The sequence below is a fragment of the Sander lucioperca genome, chromosome 9 (genome assembly GCF_008315115.2).
Source record: "Sander lucioperca isolate FBNREF2018 chromosome 9, SLUC_FBN_1.2, whole genome shotgun sequence".
Classification (NCBI taxonomy): domain Eukaryota; kingdom Metazoa; phylum Chordata; class Actinopteri; order Perciformes; family Percidae; genus Sander; species Sander lucioperca.
This window is the reverse complement of record NC_050181.1, coordinates 30,188,979-30,213,388: the sequence shown is the minus strand read 5'-3', so window position 1 is coordinate 30,213,388 and position 24,410 is coordinate 30,188,979.

The window sequence follows — 24,410 nt, the reverse complement described above, 5'->3', positions numbered from 1 at the left end:
CGTCTCCTGACACACCTGTAGACAAGACCACCAAGGCTGTCACACTATTGTTATGGTTATATTTAATGTGTTTTTTGGTTAATGCCTCTAATGCTGACGTTTAAAATAAAGCACTAATTTACCTTGATCTTCTGTAGCCTAGCTGCATCTCACACCTGCACGCGCCTGCTCTCTAGTGAGATGGCTGGAACTGCTTCTCTTTTACTAAGCCTCCGATGTTGGATGTCGATGATGATGATGCTACTCACAGTTGATTTTCCAGGTTTTAGTATGTCAGTCTTGAGCACAACCGGTAAGTTGTGCCAAACAAGGACGCAAATCTCAGTGCATGTCTCCTGAGACCAGAAAATTCTTCAGCACGCACATACAGTTTATAAAACTCAAGCAGAGGGAGGTTGTTGTACTTTGCTTTGAGCTCGTCATTGCTTTGCAGCTCAATGATTCCGTGTTGCAGGTTGTCAGGCACGTCAGCTGGTTACACATTAAATGGCGTTGCAAAAATGTTGAGTTCCTTTACCTTACTTTTCATGTCCTGAAACCTCTCACCGAAAGCATGAAGGAGTTTGGCGGACTCAGCTACATATTCAGATGTTACAGCAAGCTTCTGTTCTTGCAAAGTAGGAAAATGCACGCTGTTGCCCTTACCGGTTGCATTTGCCGCAGCTTTAATTTAGTTTCAAATTATTTCACATTGGAGACCAGAGCGCTGACTAGCTGGTTGGGACCTTGGAGCTTGACATTCAGCTCGGAAAGGTGTTTGGTAATGTCCACCATGAATGCAAAATCACACAGCCACTTGCCATCACTGAGTTCATTACCAGGCTTGCCCTTCATATCCATGAATTGTTTTACCTCAATTTGTAAAACCATGCGAGCATCTCTCCATGACTCAGCCATCGAACCTCACAATGGTACACCAGATCTCCATATTCTGACTCAAGCTCACTCAAAAGTTCCTTGAACTGGCGGGTATTCAGCTCTCTACTTTTGATAATATTGATCGTGGAAACGACGGTCGACATTACATTACTGAGCTTCAGGGTGTGCGCACAAATTCTCTTGATGTATGATACAGTGGCACACAACTAACTCACTCGGATTAATATTTTGACGGCTCAATTCTCTTCGGATAAATGCGGTTAATCCCCTTTGACCGCCGACCATGGCTGGGACTCCATCCATCGCAAGGCCACTTAACTTTTCAAAGGGAAGTTCAAACTGGTTCATAGCTGACATAACTTGCCCAAACAAATCCTCACCTTTAGTAGTGCCATGCATGGCTTGCAGTGAAAGCAAGTCCTCCGTTGTATCGATCCCACGCACAAAAATGGCTAATTGGGCAGTATTTGTAATGTCAGTTGTTTTATCACAGGCTAGCGAAAAAAACTCAAAATTCTGTGTTGTGTCCTTCAGTGTTTTTTCATTATCCACTGCCATATCTGTAATCCGATCGGCGACAGTTCTTCACACTAAACTCACGCTTTGGAACAATTTCACTTTGTCAGGTGCATTCAGTTATGCTGTAGCAACAAGGCACTCCTTCACAAATTCCCAATCTGAATGAGGTTTCAGCTTCTTGGCGATTAGTTCACTCACCACATAACATAACAAGCATGTTCAACTTTATCTCTGTCTAAATTCGGTCTGGTGAAAGCTGCCTGTTGGGCACCTAAACTTCGCCGAAGTGCGTGTATTTTATCTCTGCGTACCTGCCCTTGCAACTCACTTAGCCTAGTATGTTTAGTACTGTAGTGACGTTCCCAGGGCTGCCAACTCTCATGCATTGGCCGTGAGACACGTACGCATTTAATTGGTCGGTCAAATGCCTGAAAGATGTGTTATCTATAGATCTACCTGTTGAGCCACTCTTGATCGACTACTTACACTTTCGGAGACGGTGAGGGGGTTCAAGAGCGCCCCCCTGTGGAATTTTCCAAATTTTCTCACATTTGCGATGCTACTTCATAAGCCATCCCAGGTGTATTCCCCCCCCCCCACATTTCCCCGGCTTCAGGTATGTATGCTTTGAGTATTTATTGAGTATATTTATTGAGTATATGCATTACATTACATTACATGTCATTTAGCTGACGCTTTTATCCAAAGCGACTTACAATTGCTATATGTCAGAGGTCGCACACCTCTTGAGCAACTAGGAGTTTAGTGTCTTGCTCAGGGACACATTGGTTGATGTATCGCAGTGGGAATCGAACCCAGATCTCCCACACCAAAGGCATGTGTCAGATCCACTGCGCCATCACCACCCACCATAGAGTATTTATGCTCTTAAACTTTAAACGTTTGCTTATTTATTTATTTTTTCTTATTTATTTTTTTTTCCTTTTTCTTCCCTTTTGACAGTTGTAAAAGTATGCTGTAGGTTGATGTATAATCAATTTGTTCTATTTAGACAAAATCATGCCTCTATATAGTGCTTTAAAATTATGTATGTGTGTGTGTCTATAGGATATACTGTATATACAAATCATCATCAATCATATATATGCATGCATTTTGTCTTCATAGACAGAATTAATTATGTATCAACCTATACTTATATATCAAAGGCAAAAAATGAATCAACAAAAAAAATACTACTTCAGAGCTTATTTCCACTGTGTTCTTGGCTCATTCTTCACAGGTTTCCGAGGCTTGCCACCATTGCAAATATTGTCCTGGTGCTACGCCATTCAAATGCTGATGCGGGTTGAGTGTTTTCTGTGGTGGGACTCAACAAGACCAAGACCAGGAACAGCCTTACCCTGGATGGCACCCTGTCATCAATAATGACAATAAAAATGGCTGGCCTGGAGCCCTGCTTCAAATTTACTGTTTATCAGACCCCAGATGAGACAAGAAGCTAACGTTAGCGAACGCTGTGGTCCCTCTGCCGCCACGCTGGCCGCTGTAGGAGACGCTGTATTAAAAAAATAAATAAAAAGAGAGACGCTGTATTCCTCCAACACGCTGTATTAACATTACTGTTTAAAACGCTTTCCAGGTTAGTGGGGGTGCATACCGCTCAAAACCAACATTAAAAACATAGTAATCTTCCCTCAGCGTTTTTGCTAAACTGTGTGTAAAATGAGCGGTGACGTTAAATCATCTGTTTGAGGTAACGGCTCACTAGGGTACCGTCTATTTGCTAGATTGTTCCGAGGTAACCGTCGGTAGCTAACGTTAGCAGATAAGCCCGTTGACAGCAACGGTATGGTTCATATTTATGCACAATGACACATAAAGCAAACTTAGCTAAAAAAGGAACCACACGCTGTTTTCAGGTAACGATACTGTTGACGTTCAAACAGGCCTGTGTGTGTGTGTTTTGAGAAATATCTTTATACTGCATTAAGGCTATATTTATTTTATTTTTATTTGTTATTTATATATTATTTTATTGCCATTACCTGTTTTCATACATACAGAAGTTTAGTTTGCTAAATATATCACATTTGTTTAGCTGGCTATTGCATGTGAAAAGAAGGAAATGGTTGACATTGCACTTTAGATGTGTGTGAATTTCCCACACCAGGAGTCATTTATATAGTTCTATTTTATAGCGATCGATTATCTATTCAAAAAATGTTCTATATTCTATGCAAAATGTAAAATGTTCTATTAAAGAAAAGATAGAAAATAAATATTTGTGTGTGCTGTAAAGTGGTTAGAAAAAATGAAATCGGAATCGGCTAAAATCGGTATAGGCTGGTCAAACTCAATGAAAAATCGGAAATCGGAATCGGCCTGGAAAATTGTAATCGGTGCATCTCTAATAAGCAGTTTGAACTCACATCAGTCCATCCATCCATCTTCGTCCGCTTATCCGGTCTCGGGTCGCGGGGGTAGCAGCTCCAGCAGGGGACCCCAAACTTCCCTTTCCCGAGCCACATTAACCAGCTCCGACTGGGGGATCCCAAGGCGTTCCCAGGCCAGGTTAGAGATATAATCCCTCCACCTAGTCCTGGGTCTTCCCTGAGGCCTCCTCCCAGCTGGACGTGCCTGGAACACCTCCCTAGGGAGGCGCCCAGGGGGCATCCTTACCAGATGCCCGAACCACCTCAACTGGCTCCTTTCGACGTGAAGGAGCAGCGGCTCTACTCCGAGCTCCTCACGGATGACTGAGCTTCTCACCCTATCTCTAAGGGAGACACCAGCCACCCTCCTGAGGAAACCCATTTCGGCCGCTTGTACCCTGGATCTCGTTCTTTCGGTCATGACCCAACCTTCATGACCATAGGTGAGGGTAGGAACGAAAACTGACTGGTAGATCCAGAGCTTTGCCTTCTGGCTCAGCTCTCTTTTCGTCACAACGGTGCGATAAATTGAATGTAATACCGCACCCGCTGCGCCGATTCTCCGACCAATCTCCCGCTCCATTGTTCCCTCACTCGCGAACAAGACTACAAGGTACTTGAACTCCTTCACTTGGGGTAAGGACTCATTCCCTACCTGGAGAAGGCACTCCATCGGTTTCCTGCTGAGAACCATGGCCTCCGATTTAGAGGTGCTGATCCTCATCCCAGCCGCTTCACACTCGGCAGCGAACCGATCCAGTGAGTGCTGAAGGTCACAGGCCGATGATGCCATCAGGACCACATCATCTGCAAAAAGCAGCGATGAGATCCCCAGCCCACCGAACTGCAACCCCTCTCCACCCCGACTACGCCTCGATATCCTGTCCATAAATACTACAAACAGGATTGGTGACAAAGCGCAGCCCTGGCGGAGGCCAACTCTCACCTGAAACGAGTCCGACTTACTGCCGAGAACCCAGACACAGCTCTCGCTTTGGTTGTACAGAGATTGGATGGCCCTGAGAAGGGACCCCCTCACCCCATATTCCCGCAGCACCTCCCACAGTATCTCCCGGGGGACCCGGTCATAGGCCTTCTCCAGATCCACAAAGCACATGTAGACCGGTTGGGCATACTCCCAGGCTCCCTCCAGGATCCTTGCGAGAGTAAAGATCTGGTCCGTTGTTCCACGACCAGGACGGAATCCGCATTGTTCCTCTTCAACCTGAGGTTCGACTATCGACCGAACCCTCCTTTCCAGCACCTTGGAGAAGACTTTACCAGGGAGGCTGAGAAGTGTGATACCCCTATAATTGGCACACACCCTCTGGTCCCCCTTTTTGAAAAGGGGAACCACCACCCCGGTCTGCCACTCCTTAGGCACCGTCCCAGACTTCCACGCAATGTTGAAGAGGCGTGTCAACCAAGACAACCCCTCCACACCCAGAGCTTTAAGCATTTCTGGACGGATCTCATCAATCCCTGGGGCTTTGCCACTGTGGAGTTGTTTAACTACCTCAGCAACTTCCACCAGGGAAATTGACGACAATCCCCCATCATCCTCCAGCTCTGCCTCTACCATAGAGGGCGTATTAGTCGGATTTAGGAGTTCCTCAAAGTGCTCCTTCCACCGCCCTATTACCTCCTCAGTTGAGGTCAACAGCGTCCCATCCTTACTGTACACAGCTTGGATGGTTCCCCGCTTCCCCCTCCTGAGGTGGCGAACGGTTTTCCAGAAGCACCTTGGTGCCGACCGAAAGTCCTTCTCCATGTCTTCTCCGAACTTCTCCCACACCCGCTGCTTTGCCTCTTTCACGGCAGAGGCTGCAGCCCTTCGGGCCCTTCGGTACCTTGCCACTGCCTCCGGAGTCCTCTGGGATAACATATCCCGGAAAGACTCCTTCTTCAGTCGGACGGCTTCCCTGACCACCGGTGTCCACCACGGTGTTCGTGGGTTACCGCCCCTTGAGGCACCTAAGACCCTAAGACCACAGCTCCTCGCCGCAGCTTCAGCAATGGAAACTTTGAACATTGTCCACTCGGGTTCAATGCCCCCAGCCTCCACAGGGATGCACGAAAAGCTCCACCGGAGGTGTGAGTTGAAAGTCTGTCGGACAGGGGCCTCCTCCAGACGTTCCCAATTTACCCGCACTACCCGTTTGGGCTTACCAGGTCTGTCCAGAGTCTTCCCCCACCCTCTGACCCAACTCACCACCAGATGGTGATCGGTTGACAGCTCTGCCCCTCTCTTCACCCGAGTGTCCAAAACATACGGCCTCAGATCAGATGAAACGATTATAAAATCGATCATTGACCTTTGGCCTAGGGTGCTCTGGTACCAAGTACATTTATGAGCATCCCTATGTTCGAACATGGTGTTCGTTATAGACAATCCATGACTAGCACAGAAGTCCAACAACAAACAACCACTCTGGTTTAGATCAGGGAGGCCGTTCCTCCCAATCACGCCTCTCCATGTGTCTCCATCATTGCCCACGTGCGCGTTGAAGTCCCCCAGCAGAACTATGGAGTCCCCCACTGGAGCCCCATATAGGACTCCACTCAAGGTCTCCAAGAAGGCCGAATACTCCAAACTCTTGTTTGGTGCATATGCACAAACAACAGTCAGAGTTTTCCCCCCCACAACCCGCAGGCGTAGGGAGGCAACCCTCTCGTCCACCGGGGTAAACTCCAACGTAGCAGCGCTCAGCCGGGGGCTTGTGAGTATCCCCACACCCGCCCGGCGCCTCACACCCTGGGCAACTCCGGAGAAGAAAAGAGTCCAACCCCTATCCAGGAGTATGGTTCCAGAACCGAGACTGTGCGTAGAGGTAAGCCCCACCAGATCTAACCGGTAGCGCTCACCTCCCGCACCAGTTCCGGCTCCTTCCCCCACAGAGAGGTGACATTCCACGTCCCCAGAGCCAGCGTCTGCTGCCTGGGTCTGGTCCGTCGAGGCCCCTGACCTTCACTGCCACCCATGTGGCAGCGCACCCGACCCCAGCGGTTCCTACCACAGGTGGTGGGCCCATGGGATGGAGAGATGGATGCCACGTAGCTTTTTCGGGCTGTGCCCGGCCGGGCTCCGTGGCAAACCCGGCCACCAGACGCTCGCTGACGAGCCCTCCATCTGGGCCTGGCTCCAAATGGGGGCCCCGGGCTTCCTCCGGGCTGGGTCACTCCATCTCTTCCTCGGTCACTCATAGGGTTTTTGAACCATTCTTTGTCTGGCCCCTCACCTGAGACCACTTTGCCTTGGGAGACCCTACCAGACAACACAGCCCTCAGGTTCATAGGGACACACAAACCTCTCCACCACGATAAGGTGATGGTTCCAGGAGAGGATGTAATGCAATTTATTTATTTTCTAAGTGTTAGTACGCTCAGTGAAACTGAGTCCAGCGCGAGGGAGATCCGACTCAGAGGAGGAGAGGTTAGTGAGGCCAGCGTCTCCACGGCAGGTGACAGTGCGCACGCAGCGGATCCGAAATAGTAAATAGGACTACAGTAACAGAAATATGTGCAGAATTAAGACAGTCAAGACGGCCCAGTGTTTGGTGGACCGGGTACACCTTGTTCACTTAATAGCATACAAATCATCCATGGGATCAATTTTCAGGGCAGAATTTGTATTTTGCTGTTCTCAGGTCAGCGTAGTTGGACAAAAGGGAGTCAACTGTCTTCTCTGGTCTCAGGGCAGAAGTTGTCTGAGGGCAGGTGAATCCCTCCTGGTCTCAGGGCAGAAGTCATATTTTTCTGTTCTCAGGGCAACGTAGTTGTAGAAAAGGGAGTCAACTGTCTTCTATGGTCTCAGGGCAGAAGTTGTATTTTTCTGTTCTCAGGGCAATGTAGTTGGACAAAAGGGAGTCAACTATCTTCTCTGGTCTCAGGGCAGAAGTTGTCTGAGGGCAGGTGAATATCTCCTGTTCTCAGGACAGAATTCATATTTTTTTGTATTATTTAGTATATTAGTAGTCGGACATCATTCGCAGCACTGCCAACACTTGTAAAATAGAAAAGCGCAAGATGAAAGGACATGTTCATTTTCTTCTTATTATTATTAGACTATGTTAGTTAAATATTCAACTATTATTACTATGGCTGTGACCGTGGGAATCATTCTGCAGGCAAAAGTAATGGAGAAGCCACAAAAACTCGGGCCAATTCTTGCAAGGCATACATCTCTTTCAAGTCATCACGGATGCCGGAATATCAGGTGCCATAATCCAAAAGATGCTACAGCACACTGGCCATGACGAGGCTAATTCTAAAGAGAAGAACCGCGTCCACCCAGACCTGCATTCCCTCGTCGAAATATGGCTTCAACAGGGTTGGTCCACTTCTGAGATCTTAATAAAAAGCTATGATTGGGCTCAACAAAATGGGCATGTGGACAAAAAAGACCGCCGGTTTTACTTGACCCTTAAAGACATTTGGCTTTTAAAGAAAAACCTCAGAGGTGTGGGTGACAGTGATTCTGTCAGTGTGGACCATTTGGTTTCCATGGAACTCAGAGACAACATCTGTTTTTATCAGCCACTTCACAATGAACAACCATTCATTTTAGTTGTACAAACACCATTTCAAAAACAACTTTTGGAAGAGAACCCCCATCCAATGGTTTTCATGGATGCCTCATACAAAGGCATAACAGCCTAGGGGTATGCATTTTATGCACTGTTATTGATAAACAAAACTGGAAGAGGCGTGCCATTTGCCTATTTTATCCTGAGCAAGGAAACTACTGCAACAGTAAGCCTCTGCCTACAGAAGCTTCAATTGAGTAACCCAAGCTTCTATCCAAGGTCAGACAAATGTTAGCATAATTTATGTTATGCTGTATTTGATCTTTTCTTTGTAATTAGAACTACAGGAAATATGCATGTTTGAATCTTAAAATACTACTGCACTGAGCAACAGCTTTTGAATTTTGGATCTCACTAGGTTCTTAACTCTCTATTCTGAATTTTCTTGATACAATGTTTACACTGTATACTATACACTCTGTCTAATGTATGCTTTTGGGTGTGGTGCAACTTTTTCTCTCTTTCTTTTCTTTTCTTTCTTTTTTAATGTTACAGGTCAGTGATGATGGACCGTGACTTGAGAGTGCTTAATGCCATTAAAAGCGTTTTCCCAAATGCAAAGCTTCTCCTTTGTTGGTTCCATGTGCTTCAGGTAAGTCGATGAATATATGATATCACTATTTGTGACATTTAAATCTACGATGTTCAGTTGACATTGACATAAACTAACAGGAAAGGTCAACTGAGCAGGTACAGAGTACTATCTAAGGATCTTTGGCACAGTGTGCTGTTTTCAACAGTGTTCTTTAAAAACGTGGTGGGTGTGTAAACAAGTGGAATCTTTAACTGTACTGTATATGTAAGGGCAATCAACTAGTGGTCTGCAATGTAATTGCAGGTGGTTGTGACATAAATACTTACAGTTTACAGTATATGCCTATTTAAAATCCTGAATTCTACTTACATGAAACATACCTGAGCTTTCTGGTGAAAATTTGGGATATATACAGTTACATTGCAGTACAATAACATAAACTCCCTTTTGGCCATGCAATGGAAACTAATTGCCACGTGACAGGGTGAAATAACATACCCTAATGTGCATCTGAAGCAATTTATGCTGTTATAGGCTGTTAACCGGTGGCTTGTGAAGACAGATGGAGGTCACCTGACACCTGAACAAAGAAATGTGGTCATTCATGCCATGGCATCAATGAAAGCATGCCTGACGGTACTATATTTATATTTTTAACATTCATAACCCCAGTGCAACTAAGTGGTCCTGACCAAATTATACATTCTGTAGTCTACATAATAATAGTGAGTTTACAAGTATTTATGTTTTTTCTTTTTAATGTTTGTATATAAGCATCTCAGATTAAATATGTTTTCCCCTAAGGAGGAAGAGTTTCTCAATGTATCTGCCAAGAAATGCAGTGAGATCGACACCTTTTTGGGTAGTCCCCATGTAACAACTTATCTGAAGACAAATTGGTTTACTTATGCGGAGCTGTGGGTAAACTTTGGAAGAACGTTCTATCACTGTAGCAGTGAGACCAACAACAAGGCTGAAAGGTATTTTACTTACATTTGCCAATAATATTTCAAATAATTTCTTTTCATATTGGGAGTCAGAGAATTTGCTTAAAACATCAAGGTGTTGCTTACATCATGTTCCTAAAATTATGCATGCAAATACAGTGCCAGTCTCTGGCTGTTCTCAAAATGGCATGGGCCTACTAAATACTACATACTGAACACTGACTTACTATGCACCACAAGGTCGGCCCACCTTGTGGCCTGACTATTGGGAGGCAAAGTTTACCATGAGCTGAAAAGCCCATATTCCCCAAATCAGCAGTTAATGCAGCTCTTTAGGTTGAATGAGCGAGGTTTCACTAAAGTCAGACAAAAAATGTAGGAATCAGTGTTTTACACTGATAGTTTATTTTGTATTGCTATTCAATTATTTTCTCCCAATTTAACAGGAAGCAGATGGTATGGTGGGTGTCAGATTTGTAATTAATAAAATTGTCAGGGTTTTTGGTGTGTCTTATTTTGGTAGTCTGTTTCTGTTCTGTATTTTGCTTGTTTCCTGTTTTACTTTGATAATCTGTTCTCTGTTTTGTCTTGTCTTGTTTTACTATCTGTTTTCCCGCTCTTGTGATTACCTGATGTTTTCCACCTGTTTCCCAGCCCTTGTGTCACCTGCCTCTTGTTTTCTCGTTACCCTGTGTATTTAGTCTCTCTGTTTCCCTTGTTGTTTGTCGGATTCTTACTTTCTGTTAGTGTGGCTTCTGTTCGTATGTTTCGTGTTGTGTACAGCCTGTGGTGTTTTACTGGTGAGAATAAATCAGTTTGAACTGCATTTGGGTCCTAACCTTCTCTACCATCCTGACAGAAGAATCCGACCAGATATGGACCCAGCAGTATTCAAACCAGTTTTTCACCCACTGGACTCAGATGGAGAACTTTTGACTGAGTTTTTCCGCTCCCTGCATGAGGAGGACCCCGCCTTCGCTAGGCACCTTATGGAGGTGCGTTGGCAGGCCACAGCACAGGAGTTTCGCTTCCCCGTCTCCATGCCTGTTTTTTGTCCTGAGCCTCAGCAGACCTGTTTATCTGAGCCTGAGCTGACCAGTGTATCTGAGCCTGAGCTGACCAGTGTATCTGAACCTGAGCTGACCTGTGTTCCTGAGCTTAAGCTGACCTGTGTTCCTGAGCTTAAGCTGACCTGTGTTCCTGAGCCTGAGCTAACCTGTGTTCCTGAGCCTGAGCTAACCTGTGTTCCTGAGCCTAAGCTAACCTGTGTACCTGAGCCTGAGCTAACCTGTGTACCTGAGCCTGCGCTAACCTGTGTACCTGAGCCTGCGCTAACCTGTGTACCTGAGCCTGCGCTAACCTGTGTGCCTGAGCCTGAGCTGACCTGTGAGCCTGAGCTGACCTGTGTACCTGAGCCTGAGCTGACCTGTGTTTCTGAGCCTGAGCTGACCTCTGTTCCCGAGCTGACGTGCAACCCTTCTGTTCCCGAGCTGACGTGCAACCCTTCTGTTCCCGGGCTGGCGTGCAGCTCTCCTGACCCTGGGCTGACGTGCAGCTCTCCTGACTCCGAGCTGACGTGCAGCCTCCCAGAATCTCCGCTGACGTGCAGCCTCCCAGAATCTCCGCTGACGTGCAGCCTCCCAGAATCTCCGCTGACGTGCAGCCTTCCAGAATCTCCGCCTGACTCCAGCCCAGCTGACCCGTCGCCTGCGCAGCCTCCCAAGGGGCTCCGCCTTGGCCGGCCACCAGAGAGATTCTGCCTTCATCGCAGGCCGCCAGAAGGTTTCTACCTTCGCCAACCTGTTCGGCCGCCTGAAGGCATCTGCCTTCGTTTCTGCTCTCTGCCCCCGGTTGCCGAGGCCTCTCTGCCCCCTGTTGACGGCCTCTCTCTGTTCCCTGTGACCCAGGGCGTTGTGCCCCAGTGACTTTCTGTTCCCTGGTCCCCAGTGGCTTTCTGCCTTCCCTGGACTCTCTTTCGCCCCTCCGGGGTTGACTTATTTTGTTTCTAGAGTCGTCCCTCCTCCGGGCCCCCTCCGCCCTCCCTGGGTTGTTTCTGCCTGTTTTTTGTTTTGTGGACATCTGGGATCTGTCCCTGGGGGTGGGGTACTGTCAGGGTTTTTGGTGTGTCTTATTTTGGTAGTCTGTTTCTGTTCTGTATTTTGCTTGTTTCCTGTTTTACTTTGATAATCTGTTCTCTGTCTTGTCTTGTTTTACTATCTGTTTTCCCGCTCTTGTGATTACCTGATGTTTTCCACCTGTTTCCCAGCCCTTGTGTCACCTGCCTCTTGTTTCCTCGTTACCCTGTGTATTTAGTCTCTCTGTTTCCCTTGTCGTTTGTCGGATTCTTACTTTCTGTTAGTGTGGCTTCTGGTCGTGTTTTCCGTGTTGTGTGCAGCCTGTGGTGTAATTCCAGGTCTTAAATCAGTTAGAACTGCATTTGGGTCCTAAACTTCTCTACCATCCTGACAAAAATAAAGCTTTTCACGTTTTTCATGCCTTTCTGTCGTAAAGATTCTTCATTACGTTGAAATACCAGTTTCTGCGAGGCAAACTGAAGAGTTGACCAACTTCTGCTCTTGCTATGTGGAGATGTAGAAAAGGATTACAGGTTAGTAATCTCTCTAACAGAGACTGTGGATGTTGCCAAATGGCTATTTCAGCCTGTTTATAGAATAACATAATTTGAGACTGACACATGGCTACTTTTACGAAGCATGCCACTCTCTCACAGTCTTAACAGTGAATTTTATTTATGGAGCTGTTGCATTAAACAACCACCATGGCAATGACTACACAATGGAACTTGCATTTAGCATAAATCTAACAATAAGGGCCAATATATGGTTATGAGTTTATGATGTTGCATGACAAGTTATTGGCTATCCAATCAGAATATGCAAAATGTGTCATTAAAAGTTTATGATGGTGCCCTTACCTGTGTTGCAGCTAGCTAGGGCACACTCTCTCACACTGGTGTCCTGTCGCTCCCCACTGTCCTATCTGAGGCAAAGGCTACTATTTTACTGTAGTTCCAAGTACCTCTGCTGCTCACCAGGCTGCTGTGCTGCTATTTAAAAATGACGTGGGCAAAGATTTGGACATAGAAGCGGGGCAGTGCTCTGTGCTGTCACAGTCAACCAACACAGCCTACAAAGTGAACTTGTTACACTTCACGTGTGAATGCACCAATTTCCGGATGGGAAACATATGCAAACATCTTCTCTTGGTGAGAGGGAGAGGTATTGACATTGAAAAAATGGGGAATAATAAAGCGCTAGAAATCATCAGCATCCATCTCTATCATCAAACTGAAGATGAAATAACCATCTTCAATAGTGACGGGACTATGAGTATTATGAATAGGAAAACTCCGACTTTGTGCACATGCATTGCTAATAGTTTTGGAGAAAGATGTGTTTGCATACATGTCACACATGTCCTCGAGCCTCAAGACATTCTCACAGACCCCAAAGAAAATGCACAAATGTCTGAAGCCTCCCATGGGAATCCTCCCATACAGTACATGTTATTAGACCTACTAGAGTGGAGCAAGTCTGAAGCATTTGAACATACCCCTGAACTGTACAATACCGTCCACAAAGCACACAAGCTGGCTTTTGGAAAATTTACTGCTGTGTCCAGAAAAAAGAAAATTACCCCTTTACATGGTTACCGTAAAAAAATTAAAAAAAATCTAGACTGCAGAGAGCAGTAGTTGAGAACTTTAAAAACAAAAGAAGAGCAAGAAGAACTTAATTCTGTTATTCTGGAGGTGCCATTGTTTGCATGTGAAAACGCCCGTCTTGATTGGTTGGTTGATGAATTTTCTCGGTAGTTGATAAGGTAAATGAAATACTGATAATTAAATCCAAGTTGTATGAAGTTTTGGGAAATAGATTGTTGTTTTCAGATCTTACATTAATGGCACAAGCAATAGTACTGTTTTATCAGTTATTATGACATCAAAGCTTTTCCAGTACATTACACCAGCAGTGAAGTACACGGGTCCTGTACTTCAGTAAAAGTATTGACCCCCAAGAAAAATGTATGTATTCACAATTACAAATAAAGAAAATTGCTTTATAACTGTGATGCTTTGATACACTCTCAGTCCAAAACCAAGCCTTTCCATACGTTCTTATGGTTTAACTTCTCAACATGTATTTGGCAAATTATGTTTTAACCCTTGTGTTGTCTTCCCGTCAACCTTGACGTTGACCTTTCAACGTTTTTGACGCCATTTTTTCACAGTTTGTTTTTGCTTTTTCCAATGTTTTAAATGGTAAATCTTTTTTTTTTACACATTTTCAGCGCTTATTTCTACGTCCCATATTTTGATATAAAACAAAAATTGAAAACGGGTCAATTTGACCCAAAGTCAACACAAGGATTTTAAATCACATATGTATTGTGCAAAGTGGTTTATTCAGTAAACAATCTAAGACTATTCCTTTGTCAAGGCTACCCATAAATGCTGATACCACTCTAAAATTCTGTGAAATAATGCATCAGAGGTGACTTCAGGTTTATTGACATGCTTTATTGACACGCCAGACACTTTTACTCCTGAAGGCAGTGGAGGTTCTCTGCCTCGACCAGGCACGCATCAATTAAAGCAAAAGCACCCTTCAACATTTCTGGCCCAAGGCCATGCATAGCGAGGTTGTAATTGGACCAGTTGGCCTCCATCGCTGTCTTGATCCTTGTTAGTGTCTGCCTGCAAAAGTGTTGAAAACAGATGTTATTGACATAAAGAACAGTGGTAGAGGTGTTGTAATACAATGCTGCATATGTAGATCTAAGCCTTTTTAATCTTGCATACTGGCATTGGTAACAACAGATCAATGAACCTGCAGTGTTGGGCCTTGACGATGGCCTCAAGATGTTGGTCCTCCTCCAGGCAAGCCTGGCCAATTTTTTTGAATTGGTAGGTATTTAAAAACCATGTAATTGACATCATCCGCAAGGGCCAGACATTCTTCTATAAATACACAGTGCAAAAGCATACAAAAAAATTATATTTTTGTCAAACTAAGAATGCAGTATAGACGGTTAAAGACAAAAAAAAGTTCTGATCAACATGTGAAAGTGCCTTGATGATGCCATTTGATAAGTCCGCCTAGTTGATAAGATCTATGAAAATTTCATAATTACAGCCTAATGTTACTTGGGGAAGAGAAAAGTCCTGTTAATTCAAGACCTCTCAGTAAGACAAAGGCAAGGTGGATTCTTCCTAAGCCTACCCATCCCAGAATCTTCATCTTCATTTAAGTGGGCTAATATCTTACAGAGACATATGACACGATAATGAGATAGCTTCTATAAAACAAAGATGTTTACCCAACGTCCTATCTCAGTTTTTCTGCAACCAAAAACACATATGTCAGGGTCAATAATCTATGTGCGTCCGTGTTGGTGGCAAATTCTCAGTGAATAGGTCAATGATGCAATAATCACTTACAATAAATAATAAAACCTGTAAAACAAGATTTCGAAAATGAAAACTTATTTCTGCTATTTGTCTTATTCATTCTTATAATTGGATCACAGTGAGGTTGCAATTTCACCCCTATTGCATGCCATACTGCTGTAAAGTGTAAGATGGTGATATTGGAAAAGCCTAATATTTTCTGAGGTGGTACTCAAGGTAAAAAATTTAAAAATCACTGCCCAATGTCATGCACAATAGTTATTTCTGGCAATGTGTTTGTATTGTGCGTAACCAGAGCCAATTTCAGTGCCTTCACATCCTGCCGAAATAGTGCAAAATTTGTTACCAAAATTTTAATGGTAACATAAAAACTTCCGCCTAGCCAGACTATTTAGAAAAGATTCTTATATCAGCTGTGTGAAGTGAGGGGTGGTTCACTCAACTCTCGCACATCATGTCCTTAACCTCTAGACCTCACAGTTACCTTCACACAACTTGCTGACACTTGTTGAAAGCCTGATTCGTGGTCCTGGCTCCACCTGTGAGTCGTGCAACTTGGCCATGAGCGCCTCTTTTTGGCTCTTGCCTTTCCTTAAGTAGGCCACCAGAGCATTGGGCGAATAGCCCTCTGGTGGCCCACACCTTCTAACCAGTTCCTCCCTAGTCACTTTATATCTGCAATATCAGTGAAGATTTTAAGCAGGCATATAGAGTTAAAACAATCTTCTACTTTGTAGAAATGTTGGTAGGTAACACTTTAGGTACAGGAGAACACATACATGACACCTTAAAAGGGTTCTAAATAACGCATTCCTAACAGCTTCTTAAGACATGACTCAGAATTACTGGCTTTGGCCCAGTATATCTAGGTAGAAACTGAGGACTTTTAAAGAATTATTCCACAGCAAAGGCACTGCAAGTAGGAATTTTGTGCCATGTAAGAGGCTGTTATGAGCTTTTGTAAGGGCTTAGGAATATGATATGCACCTGTCCCTACAGCAAAAGTTTACCTAAATTTATGGAAAAATAGGTCTTAAATCATAATTTGGGAAATCAGTAATTGTCTGTAGAGAAACAGATTTCTGCTTAAAAAATCCTTCTGTGTACTTCTGATAGCCTGTAGGGCTGGACCCGAATATTCGAATATTTGTTCGATGGGTTGGTATTCGATTTGAAAATTTGACATTCGAATATTCTTTTTTTTTTGCACAACCTGGCATCCCCCTCCAAACGGTTCTCATTCCCGCTTGAATATGTTCGAAATATAATACTCTCTTTTACAATTTTCTTATATAGCCTAGCCATTTTAATAGGATGGACAACCCAACCTCGTTATACTTAATAAATATGTTTGCTTCTTCTTGGACTACTAAAGTGTTCCTGCAACGGGAGTATTCTCTGGCTAGAGCGCAGAACAGCGCAGTTTGCATGGACAGAAGTGCATGCCTGAGCTTGTATTTTGGGTTAAGCTGCGTTGCTTTGACATTGTGGAAAATAAAATAAAATAATAGAAACAAAATGTATTATCCTTTTTACCCGTTATTATCAATCTAAATTAATCTACTGCGAAATATAGGAGACTTTGAAATTTTACTGGGACGTCACGTCACATGCCCCAGTTAAAACCGGCATGAGTTGAACGTCATTACCGTCACGATTCAGCGAAAAGAAGACAAAAATGCCGAAGACTTCATCTGTGTGGGAGAACTTTAAATTAAGTAAGGACAAGACAAAGGCAGAGTGTCAAATATGCAATTTGAAACTGGCCTACCACAACAGCACATCAAGCTTGAGAAATCACCTGAGTTCTGTAAGTAGAACGAGCTGCTTTTATCCGCCATTTACACGTGATAAAAATGTGCACTTAATTTTCATGGAAAATAACGTGACTTGCGAATAGGCTACGGCAGTTAATGACGAACAGTAAAAACGGGGGCATATAAGCCCTGCTTGCGTGAGGCGCGCCACTTCCTGCTCGCGCTGTTCTGTAGTTTATTAAAAGTTTATTAATTCTGAACGTGTCTGGCCTGTCTATCTATATTGCACCAAATACGACACTGCACTCCCTTGTGAAGTCGTTTGGATGAAAGGTTCTCAAAATAATCAAAATGCAAACACACAGACAGACACATAGAGATTCCTGCCTTTATTAGAGATAATAATATGTTCAGCCCCCTCTCTCCAAAGCTTCAAATATTCGATGCTCATTACTACCGAAGCTTCGAAGCTCAAAAAATTTTGAGGGCCATCCAGACTGAGAGGGATCAACGCCCACGACCACAGTGAGTGCTGCCACAGTGACCACCCTGGCCCGGGAAGACAGGAGGCTCCACACAGAGGTGCAGAGCCCTCCAGCCACCCAGGCTGGAGCTGTCCTGGGACGGCACCCGTGTTGGTAGACCAGAACTACTCCCAGTGTGGAAGGTCCGAAACATTGGAACTGAAAACTGAGGGATTAAATCAGTAAAATAGGTTATAAAGGTATAAATTGAATTAAATACTCTTTTGCTCATAAAATAAAGTTAATAAGTGATCGTTAAATAGTCAGAAAAACAGAGCTATTGTGCATACAAAGGCCGATGCTCCTCATGCTCTTAAAGACTGTTGTGACTTCCTGTTCAAGTCTAAAAGGAAAACAGAAATATAATGACAAGAAGCAGTGACTCACTTTACATAGTGCTATGGTGACAATTTCATCAAACAACAGAAAGTTATACTGTCTATATAATAAGTACATAACTAATAACATAACCTGCTGGTTAGACCGGGGTAACTACTGGTGTACGTGATGTGACATTATTGTTACACTACAGTTTACAAAGTGAAAGTTAGTGAAAGTAGTTCATAATGAAATTTAACAAGAATAAGCGAAAACAGTTCTCCAAATTGATATTATAGACAGCAGAAATCAATAGATATGCAACATTATGTTTCTGACTCTACCATGCATAAAATGTACCTTTTAAATAAATTAGATTTTGCTTTAATGTTGCAATTTGCAGACGGTCCCTGAACACCTGACTCACAGCCAGCTACTCACAGACCAATGCATTCCTCCAGCACAGTTATGGCTCCCACAGAGTCGGGCGTACTGTACCCATACTGTGAGCGACGCTGACCCGTGCGCACTTTCCACGGACGTTTGAGGTTACATAATCCAGCGTACTGTGTCAGCTCGGTGTCGCATTTAAAACAAATTCGTCCGCATCGAGTATGTACATCGTTTTTTTTTTTCAAAATACACCTCATGGCAGCGGTGCGAAAACTTTTGTGACAGTAATTATTTCAAACTAGACCGTGGTCATTTTATTGTGTTCACAAATACACATATACAATCATAAATTAACTCAAGTCTATTTCAAAGGACTTCAACTTCAGTGACTTGTAACGAGAGGCGTGGAGCTAGAAGGGCAGGGGAGGGGAGACAACAGTGCTGGCAGCACAACGTTTCCTTTTTTCTGTAAAACGCGTATCATATAACAATGAAATTCACTCGTTCCAGCCAGCAGCATCTTTACCACATCCAGCTTTGATAAAACCACAACCTCATGTAATGGGGCCTTTCCAGGTGAAAAGGACATACCTCGTGCCAGCAAAGTTAGTAGGCTAGTTAGCTAGCTAGCAGGAAAATACACTATTTGCTAGCGCCGCAGACGCCGCTGCTTTCAGTGCGGAGAAACTGACTTAAGTAGGTGAGCCAACAGGAACGTACAAAGTTTGTTTCGCTTAAAACTTACCTTCATGGTTCCATATTCACGTTCTTCCCCGTCTCAGTCAACAAAGTCTGCCAACCTAGTTGAAATGTTGACCATGGACGTATAGGCCGGGAGCCAGGTCCACTCCTCAGGATGTTTTTTGCTACCTTTTTTTCACTATTATTTCTTATTATCTTATACCTTCGGCCATCACAAGTTGATAACGACCACTCCCAACTCGGCCCCGTTTGGTCTCAGGGGCCAAAAAACACCCTTTTTGGGAAAAGCTTTTGGCGGAATGATGTAATTGTGAATATTAAGGTACTGCAGCTACATAAATGGTCATATAACCCTACAATTTTGCATGGTGTATCCTGACACATAGGGGGAACTAGCAGAAAAAGATTCTGGGGATTGCTGCCTTTTTGCTGTCAAATATCACCCTCAACATATCCCAAAAGACAAAAACATGTCTGTCCGCCTGACAAATTGTCATCAAAAGTGATAATTTTCAAGCATTTTATTATACATACCACTTCCTCAAATGTACATGAAAAACTTCCCAATTTTATAAGCTTCAATTTAAGTCCAAGATGACCTTTCTAACTAGAGGATTACAGCTGGTATAACCAAAGTTCTCCACTGTACCTCAAATCGGACAAAACAGAACTTTCAAGCATTACCATTCCATATGGGATTAAGCATATTTTTTGCATATGAACAATATTTTTTTTAAAGAGCTGAGACTTGACTTATGTAGCCTATTGCTATACTATATGAAGTGAATTACCTTACAAGTGAATAATATTAAGCCCCCAGGTGGACTGGGGTCAGGGTGTAAGATAAAACAATGGTAACCAGGTTACACACATAAACTCACTAACCAACCAATACACTAACACATATGAACAATATATTTTTTAAAGAGTTGAGACTTGACTTATGTACTGCTATACTATATGAAGTGAATTGCATGAAAAGTGAGTAATGTTATGCCCCTAGGTGGACTGGGGTAAGGGTGCAACATAGGGTACAATCACACAACATCAATTAACGATAATAATAATAAGATTTATTAAAGTCCACAAAGTCCTTGCAACACAAGCAATAAAGATGACTCCAGTGTGCAGTCTGTTATCAAAAAGCCAACCTTCAATAAAGTAAACATTAGTAACCTTCTGTACAGGTAAACATTCTTTACAGCCAAATGGCGAAACTAAAATACAGCTGAAATATAAAATAGAAAACATTTCTTTGGTTTTAGATCTTTTTGCTGCTTATCCATGCTGTACTTCGACGACTGGTCATGTTAGTGTATTGTATTAGTGTAGAATATAAACTCTCAATCATCATTTTCCTCCTCTTCCTCATCTTCACTTATATTCGTATGGATTTCATCAGTCAAGTCATCTTCATCTGTTTCCTTTTCTGCCAAGACATCGACAAGGGCTTTGGGGATGACGTCGTCCTCAAACCATAGTGGTTCTAGCTTGCCTGTCTCTGTGTTCATGTGAAATCCATGGTTGAGAGGGCTTGGGATTTCCGGGTAGTGCTCATGAGCCCTCTTCCAGATGCATACTTGAAAGTTTACTCTTTTCACGTGCTGTAAGAGGATCCTCTTGCAAGGTGGGAAGGCTGAGAGGTCAACGGAGAGACCCTGTCGAAGCTCAAGGCTTGAGCCACACATCTTCTTGACTTTAATCTCTCTTGCCTCATCAACTTTCTTGATTCGACGATTGAAACCATAGAGGCGACAGGTGAACTCTTGAACACCGCTGAGAATCTGTTCATCAAGCTCCCAAGAGTTCCCCACTTCAGCAAAGATCTGAATAAACTTTGAATTCTGATTAAGAATCTTCATCGGACGGACCTTCCCTTTGCCTTTGAATGCTGAAGTGCAGTGCAACCAGCCTCTATGAAAATGACAGGCCTTCGGATGATGTCTTCCATCATATCATGAGAGCTCCAGTGATCCAGCAGTAAATGAATGAGTGCCTTCTTGTTTTCATCATTTGTGAGAAAACCATTCCAATCAGCGGGTCGATGAACATTCAGCCCATTAACTATAAAATGTTCACCACAACCTCTGCGATCTCTCTCAGCTGATTTTGGTGAATAAAGACGGTCAATGTAAGTGTCTGTGCTGAATACTGTTTCAGCTGCAGCAGGTAGACTTCTGAAGGTGCGCTCTGATATGGTCTTCATTGTCCGTGGTACATCGTGCATGTAGAATGAGGAGTTTCCATCTTGAATGAGAGCACATTGGCTTGGAGAAGCAAGTTGTACATTCTCAGCATCTTTGATCATGTGATTCATTCCTTTTGCTTTGTTGTTTTTTGCGAAAAAGCCATCGATTGTTGAGATGGAGTATGGCGTCAGAGTCAAGGGATAGGTCATTAGGTCAGAGATGCTTATTTGTGACTTAAGTTCTTGTGATTTGATGAAGATCTGAAAGATAAATCCACTTGTGGCCTTGTACTGGATCACTTTCTGGTTTGATGCCACAAGCTTCCTTTTAGGTGTGGTAGATGACATTGTCTTGAATCTGTTCCTCTTGATGGGTTCAAAGAAAAGGACCTTTTTTGTTTGAATTCGATCACGGATGAACTTCTCTTTTTGAGTTTTGCCATTTTTCAGGGCATTCAACACATCATAGCGCACCTCTTCTGGCATAGCTGCTCCTGAACTCCTGAAAGAGTCTTGCCTATACAAGAGTCCTGTGCAGATATCGACTCTCCTACCCCAGAACAGCCCACTCAAGAGTCTAATCCTAACACTCAGCCTACAAAAAAACAGCGATCATTTAGAAGTCCTGCCACAGAGTTGCCAACTTATTACAAACAGAAACAATCTGAACCCACCAATTGGATGTCATCTAGTTCCAATAACTCACTTCCAAATTCTCTTTTGAGGACCTCTCCAGTATTGTCTTGCTCCTTCCATTTATTTTAGTAAAGATGAGTCAATGGTTGCGGTGCCCTTACATCTCTGATGTAAAGCTAGCATGCAGCTCCTGTGCACATCACTCTTCTCATGATCCAACGCGTTCTGAGTGTTTCCAGTTGCTAAATCCTTCCACAAACTGATTATGCTTTTTTGAGAAAAGCTTACATGCAAAACAATAAATGTTTTCTTTTGATGGAGAGAACATGACCCATTCTCAAGATACTGTCTGTCCATTTGGTAGATGAGAAGTAAGTAAGTCATTGTTGAAGCAACGCCTTTTACCACCAATGGTCCTATCCCTGGCAAAAGCTGGGTAGTTGGGTCGTCGGTTACGGAAAGCCGCTGCACCCCTTTCGATGAGAATAAACAAACAATATTGCTGGTTGTCTCTCCCCATAAAGCTGGATCTTTAACATTGTTGAACCAGTCATCCTGCATTGATGATCCATGCTGGTGCTGGTTGCGTTTGATTAGGTTCGAGGTTCAGCAGCCGCTTTGGGAAGTCTCCCATTCAGGTGGAGGATGGCACTGAGGTTCATCAGAGCAGCTGGGTACTAGGAGACGGAAAGGACAGTGAGAAAAGGGGGCAGAATGGTGCATAATTAAAATGAGTTGTCAGGACTTACGGGGAAAACTGTACTTGTGGCAACTATTTTATTCTATGTCATAATTTCCTGAAATGTAGGCCTGAGTGATTTAATCAGCGGAAGGTTCTGAAAAATATTAAAAACAACAAAGCGATACTTCTCTGCAGTGAATTGACGGAAAAAGACGAAAGATATAGGCTACTTTTAAAATATTATGTGAAATATTACGTGAAAGTACCCTCAACTAGAGAATGAGTCCCACATATTATGCATTGATAAGCCTAGGCCACGTATCTAATCATAAAAATGAACAGTCAACATTAATACAACAACATTACATGATTTAAAAAGCAACATATCATACGGGGACAGAGGTGGTGATCTTTATTTGCGTTGAGCCCACTTTTGAAAAAAGTGGAGATGGTTGGAATATTACTCCTAATTAAGCTGACTCATTGTCATCATCAGACAAAGCCGACACAGCCAAAAAACTGATCATGTCAAATAAATTATTGGTAACACACAAACACACACTCATTAATTAATTAATTTTAATTTAATTTTGAATTTTAAAAAAAAGAAGAAAAAAAAAGGATGAGGCCACACAGTTAGTGGGGTCTTGGAGGCCCCCTAGAGATCGGAGGCCCCCAGACACCGGCCCAATCGGCCCGGTGGTAAATCCGGCCTTGCATATGGCCCTCAGATGTATTATAAGATAATACAAATGATGAATTACAACTCAGGAGAACTTTCACATTAGCCTGCAATGCAGGGTGGCTAACCAGGCGCAGTCCCGTGGGTCCGCTCGCATTCATTTATTCGTTTATCATGCCTAGTTAAATAACTCTGGATTTGGCTATTATTGCATGTGATAACTTTTAAAACATAATGATTTAAATGAGGACTATGTAAATGTTCGGACTTGTAAGTTGATGTATCTCAAAAACATTTATTCGCTGATATATAGACCTGTCTTTCGCCATGTAAAGTCTATGGGAAAAATTCCACCGTTGGCCGCTATGCCGATGTTTGCATCAAAGCCTGACGCTATTCCTGGGGGCTTGCTGTTCTCAGCACAGAATTTCGGCAATGGTTACCCTACAGTGATGTCAAAGTCGCATGAATTCCGATCTGACTGTCCAGACTCAGGTTGCATTTTTAAAATATCCAACCTGTAACAGATTTGGACCACATCAGAACTGGAAAAGATTGGATGGCTCGATCTGATCAAAAAATAGGATTTGGGTCACTTTTGCTTTCAGTATGAACGTAGCCTAAGCATAGGCGGAGTTTGACATTCGAGCCAGGGGGGGCAAAAAAAAAAAAAAAACTCATTGTAGAAGCTGAGACCTGGCCTACCACTTGGGGAACACAGCACGAGCACATATGGATAAAACAAACATGCTAAATAAACATATATGTTTATTTTTAAAGAAGATTTTAAATTACATTCTAACAATTTAACAATTCGCCCTTATGAAATCCAATCGCGCCACGGCTGTCTTGGAATGCAATAGACAGATGTGGCGGAATGCCCCGACACTTAAATTCAACTAAAATGTAACGGTGAACCATCAGTGTTCGACCTACATTCTGTTGAGATGCCTCTCCAAACGCAGAAACCAAGCGCAGTCACACCATAAACCGTTAAGACACGTTAAGAAATAAGATCCGTATTTTGCCGTAATCCAATGACACGGAAAAAAGTAATCCACAGCGATCAGTAGATCCACGCCGTTTAAACAATGTGGAATAAAACGTATAAACGTCCAAATCTACACAAAACGCGCAAATCAATTAGTAAGTTGACAGCAAATTTATATAGGCTACATGGCATTTAGGCAACCTTTATTGCAACGTTGGCACGGTAAGATGTCCAGACTAGTGCA